This window comes from Anastrepha ludens, chromosome 3 (assembly GCF_028408465.1).
Source record: "Anastrepha ludens isolate Willacy chromosome 3, idAnaLude1.1, whole genome shotgun sequence".
In the NCBI taxonomy this organism is placed as follows: domain Eukaryota; kingdom Metazoa; phylum Arthropoda; class Insecta; order Diptera; family Tephritidae; genus Anastrepha; species Anastrepha ludens.
In genome coordinates this window covers 43,932,718-43,939,083 of record NC_071499.1, presented here as the reverse complement: position 1 = coordinate 43,939,083, position 6,366 = coordinate 43,932,718, and the positions used below count along the sequence as shown (strand labels likewise).

Below are 6,366 nucleotides of genomic sequence, written 5' to 3'. Positions count from 1 at the left end.
CACCTCTTGCATACTTTCCACTCAATAATTTTCTTGACTCATTTTACCGTATTGAAAAATAAAAATCGGAAAACACAAAAACGAAAAGATGCCAGCATTGAAAATAATGACATTTTAATGGCGCAGTAATTACTTAATAAAAATTAAGCGATATGCAGTAGTAAAATTTGTTTTTTAAAGGTGGGTACTTTGATCACAAAAATTTAATACAAATTGAAACTTTCAGTACACTAATAAAAATTTATTCCAGGGTGATTATAAACACATATCAAGCGTCTAACGAACCTTTGTAGCGTATTAAAATGCATGATACAAAACCACTCATTGGGTTGAGTTTATTAAATACATAATTTTTTTCTTTTTTCGTTTTTTTCAACATTTTCTTGCCACATTTTCAATTTACTTTTTGAAAAATCCCCGGTTATCAAAAAGAAAAAAAAACCATAGCTTACGTGTTAGCCGAAAGTGGTTTGATTTTATGTTATGCATTATCTATTTATTTATGTATATATACTCGTATTCTTTTATGTAAATATTATATTTTGTAAAAAGGAATTAAACTTAGTTGTAAAAAAGGAAAAACAAACAATATTTATATTGTAAATGTAAATGTAAGTTGTAAAAATTCATTTAAGGTAAATAGTCTCGTTTTGTTTGCTTCAATTTGTTTGTTTTGCTTATCATAACCTTTCACCTCGACACCTCCTCACCTCAAACTCGCCACTCCAATATTCAGGGAGCACAAAAACTTTCGCTTCGTACTTATATACATGTAAGTATGTATATATATATATAATATGAGTTGGTGTGTGAGAATGATATCATCGACCCACATTTTAATTGACTAATTAATAATATGAAAAAGTTAACAGTGCAATTAAAAAAAAAAAATCCATTTTAAGATGACGTGTGTCATTATTTGGCCCTCAACCTATTATTTGTTGGATTTTCTAACAAAAAAAAAAAAAAACAGCAGACTGACTTCTATTTTTTGTTTTTTTAATATTTCTTCGTTTTCCCCCATTTTCTTTGCTGTCGTTTGCACAACGTTCTCGCATGTTTAGCATTAAATACAATTCATCGTATATATTAATATATATATATATAAATGTTTTATGTGTACACAAACAAATTAGGTATATATAAGTTCACGCATTTCATGTGTATTCATACGTATATGTATGTGTATTTAATCGTGTAACTATAGTATTAACTTTTTTAAATCAATTTTTTTATTGTTATCATTTTTTTAACATAAAAGTAAACAAAATCACTATTACAATTCAGAATGTAATATTTGTAAATATAAAAATAAAAAATATTTGAAAAAACCAAAATTGGTGGAACGTGTTAACAATTTCTTTTTTCTAGGTCTTTGCATTTGAATTCATTGTTTCGTTTCTTTTTTTTTTATTTAAATAGAAGTGCATTTAGCAATTTCAGTTTATCACAAATAGAAGAGGTTAAGGTGCAAATGTATGTGCGCGAGAATTCACCACTGAGAGCTAAGCTTTTGAGAGAAATTAAACTGTGGGGAAATCATAAATATAGAAGAGTGGGTTTTAAGAGAGATAGCAAATATTGAAACCATTTGAGTGACTTGAAGAGACAATAAGTCATAAGAAATTAAACCTAAAAAAAGTTGTCAAGATGATAAAAATGTATTTACCATCATTTATTGGGTCCAAACCACAATAAAATGTTAAAAACTGAGCTGGCGTTGTAGAACAGTATTAGTAAAGCAGAGAAATGCTTAAATATTTGCATTGATTTATAAAATTAAATATAAAATATTCAAAATGTGGTATTTTTCTCAAAAATACAAGTTTAGCAAGGGTTGCGCAAATTACAAAAAGAAAAAAATTTCCGGTAATTTCTGAAAACGAAACGATTTTTTAATTAATAAATTATTTTCAACCGAAACCACCTTATTAGCGATAAACCATAAAATGGCATTTATACATACAGTGTGTCAACTATTTGATCAGTGGGCGTTTAAAAAATAATCAAGCTTTTTCAATTTCATCAGATGTTATACATCACTCAGGTTTATTTCAGAGCGGTCCGTGTATATATACATATATATAAGTTCCTGTCGTTCCGTTAAGTGGCAAAGGGCCGTAACAAGTTTTTTCCACACTATGAGTAGTGCTGCAACATGGCGCTACTTCCAGCTATAAACTGCTGTGTGTGTATTCTTATGGGAAAAAGGCAAAAGATATCAGCGTGAGAGCGAGCAGGAAAGAGACTTTTAGTGATTTCGAGAGCACAGAGCAGTCAAGCAGGTGGTATAATGGTTCATCGCTTGAACGTTCACTGATTTTCCTTGTGTATGTTTTCTTTTCGGTGACGTTTTAGTTGTTGTTTTGGTGCTTTGAAAGTTTAAATACGCGCATTTATGTTTTCCAATATTATAAGCAACGATGCATTTTGAAATTTTAGCAAGTGTTTTGATTTTTACTCGTGCGAGCTAATCGAACCAAACAACGGAAATCGTTGTAGAAAAGCTAATTAACGATTATTTTTTTGCATCCAGTGAATAAAATTAAAATTAAAAATATAATTTAATGTTAAAAAAATTAATATAGAAATTGTTTAATTTAATGTATTCCAATTTTTTTTCAAATAAATTGGTAAAACCACCGCTTCAAATACAAACTCTTCGTCCGATTCTATTGTTCACATTTAAAGCATACAAAGGAGTACAGCAGCTCGCTCAACTTTTCTACTGCTTTCACTGACTTCTTATTACAAGACCACTCTCGGTTGGAACGACTATCGCTTTAAGCTTCGCATAGCTTATAACGTTCGCTTTGACATCAACCTTAGAAAAAAACTGATTTTTTTCAAGTTTTATAAAAAAAAAAAATTTGCCATGGCAAGTGGTGATTAACTCGAATTATGATCAATAAAGGCAAAATGCAAAAGACAAAAGCAGGGTGATAGAAAAAAATTCTTTAGTTTTTAAGAAACCAAATTGAAAGAAATCAAGTGTGTAATTGTGATTGAGGTATCAACTTATGTACAAAAGTTGTGTAAAACTCTGAACTGAAACACAAAAGTTCGAAAAAACTTTGGTGCTCTTTAGCGAAAGCCACCGAACGATCTGAATTTACATTCAACCAAGGATTGTCACTTCAGCAGCATCCTTCATAATGTATTGGGAATGTTTTATACTGTTACATCAATCATCATGAAATAGAGTTACCAGCATAAATAAAAAAAAGTTTTAATTTGTGTTTTTGGATTCAAGAGCTGGGCACACTGCGTATATAGAATGTGTCTGAGCTAAGTATGCAACTTCTTTTTTAAACAAAATTTTCATGTATTTGTATTTATTTATATTTTAGATGTTTGTGTGTGTGCAGGTATGAGTTATGTATATAAATATAAATTCTAAACACTTAATTGCGAAAAGGAATATAATAAAGAGGTCGCTAAGTTCTACAAGTATGCAAATTTCTTACTTTTTAATTGCATGTTTGTATACATATGTATGTTGTATGTATGTAATATTTGGAAACCACAAAAAATAGTAAAATAGTTAAACTTACACTTAATGTTTTTTTTTATAATTTTTTTTTTTTAATTTTTTAATAAAAAGGTAAAAGCACAGCAAAGTGACGTTTTATCAATTCTAAATTTTCGAGCACAAATTCAACATTTTAACAATTTATAATTATTATATATAGTATATTTATTTTTATTTTTTGCTTCGATAAACTATTTACGATAAGATCTTGTAAAAATTAAATATTTGTTTTAATAAATTTTTATTGGAACGAAGAAAAACCTTCCTACAAAAACTAAAATAGCGTCAAGTACGAAAGTCTCACTAACACAACAAGGACATCATTAAAAGCGCATTACGTTGATCACTTAATATTAATAAAAAAAATAATAAAATATATATAATTAAATTAAAACTAGTTCTTCACTGCAATATTACAACGAGGATTCTTAAATTTTCTATTGTAAAAAACAAAAAAAAAAAAAAACAATTTAAAATGTAAGTTAAATAAAAGCACATTTGAACTAAGTCAAACCAAATAAAAATGGTAAAAACAAAAAATATTCAATTATAAATAATTACACATTAAAATCACTTCAAACTAATAACACTTGTATTATTTTTGTAATTGTTGTTGTAGTCATTTTCGGTGAGTGGAAGTGAAAAATAATATCAATACGTTTTGGCATACAGAACGAAAATGCTGTTTGCTGCTGATTTCTCTGACGTTAGTTTCGATAACGAAAATGGAAAATAAAAGTAATAATAATACACAAGTCTTAAGTTAAAAGTTATATAACATTAGCTTAAAAAGAGAAAAAAATCTATAGAGTAGAGAAGTTTTGTTTGACAAAACCAAAACAAAGAAAAACACAGAGCAGCAGATTTACAATTTAAAAAATGATATATGTCTAACTAAATCTAAAATGTAAATTTTTATATTTAATAAAATTAAGCCACTTATTAAGAAAGGGGAGTTTTTCGGTCTATGTTTTTTTTGTTTTTTTTTATGAATTCAAAAGCACATTTTAAAAATAGCCACTCGAACAAAAACAAATTTACTATAATTGGCGCATAAGTGGCAAGTTTTTGAGTATGTGAAAAGAAAATTAGGTTATGTGAAAAGCAACAACCGACTAATCAATGAGAACTAAAGTGCACAGCTTGCACTTTGAAATAATGCACAGATTTAGACGTTTCAAGCTTTATGTAAAAATTATACAAATTTGTTTAAAAAAAACTTATAATTGTCATGTTTTCGACATCTTAAAAATTTCCATATTCATTAAGCTTCGCTTAAACTCTTTTCAAGCGCTCTAAACTATTTCTCGCTAATATATATGTATATATATATTTTTTTTTTTGCTTTGTTTTCGTTTTCGTACGCTGAAATCCTTCTGTGGTAATTTCATATAAGTATATAATTTCTACACTAACAATTATTGTAAACATTTTTAAGTCATATCTACTAAGGCTATTTATAATTATAATAAAATTATGTAAATAAAAAAAAATGACTTGAAAATATGCGATTATTGGTTGTGTTTGTTATGCTTTTGTTGTTGATTTTGTAGTTTGTTTCTCTTATTATACTTTCTTAATAGCATTTACTTTCCCACGACCTTAAATTTTGCCGTATACTACTGCTAAATACAGTTTTTATTATCATCTTTTTTCGCTTCATTTCACTTCAATAAAAGTCTTATACATTTACATGTTGTAAAAATTAAAATAAAACAAAACAAAAAGGAATCAAATTAAAAATTAAATAAAAAATAATATATAAAAATTGCAATAAAAATTCTTAGGTAGCTTTTTGTTTTTTTTTTACATTTTTTGTTATTGTTTGCGTTTTACATATTTATTTTGTAAATATACAATAAGTTTTAAAATTTCTATTTATTCGTAATATGAAAATAAAATAAAGTTAAAAATATTTATAATACAAAAAATGACAAGAAAATATTTGAAACACGCAAGTTGCTGGTATGTTTTTAGTTGATTTTCTTTCATTTACAACAATTAATAAAATAAGTTTGCAAAAGCTAAAAAACAGGAAGAAGAAAATAGAGTATGTACTGATAATATTAATAATATTAAAATGGGGCGGATGCAACGAAAGGCCTTTTGTTAAATAGAAAATAATAATAATAATAAAAAAACATATTCATTTTTTATGGAATTTGTCGCCAACCCCCAACGTTGTAAAAGTAAAGTATTTACAAATTTGCATTTGCATTTTTTTATGTAAGTTAAGTTGTTGTTGTTTTCAGTTTGTGTGTGTATAAAGATTTAATATTGAATTTCAATACGAAAAAAGTTTTATATAACACAAAGAAAGTCGGATTCAAATAAACGTTAAAATATGCAGCGCAAAAAGAAAATATGTAAAATATTTCGCTTTGTTTTAAAATGTAATATAATAATTAGTATTTAAATTTTAATTTAATATTAGGTAATAATAATGTCTTGGAAAACCAGCCTTCTTTATGTTGTTTTTGTTTTGTTGTTGTTGTTGAATTCGTTTTCTGTTCGCTTCTTTGTTGTAGTTGTAATAAAAATTATACTATATGTGTGTATATATATGAAGTTTAGTATTGCTTTTCCTTTACCAACCGTTTGAAGAACAAAAAAGTTAAGAAAAAAATGCAGAAAGATACGCGCAATCGAAAGATCTTTCGCTTTCCCCACTTCTGCGTTAGTTTTATGCATTTGTCGTAGTTTTAGTTTTCAACGTCACTCTATTTCTAATTTTGGTTTAGATTTTTTATTTTTAAAATTTTATTTGTTTTGTTCAAAATGATATATTTATATAAAAATAGCAGAAAAACCTAATAGTAAAATCTACATAACCT

The 6,366-nt window shown here is 26.7% G+C and overlaps 1 protein-coding gene across 1 annotated transcript in view; it reads right to left on the bottom strand.

Moving 5' to 3' along the window:
- Positions 1–959: 959 nt before the first annotated feature.
- Positions 960–6,366, bottom strand: part of LOC128857834 (uncharacterized) — a 7,649-nt gene continuing 2,242 nt past the window's right edge. Inside the window, exon 2 of the mRNA XM_054093615.1 lies at positions 960–5,556. The gene's annotated coding sequence lies outside the window, so the exon portion shown is untranslated. The remainder of the gene's footprint in view (positions 5,557–6,366) is intronic.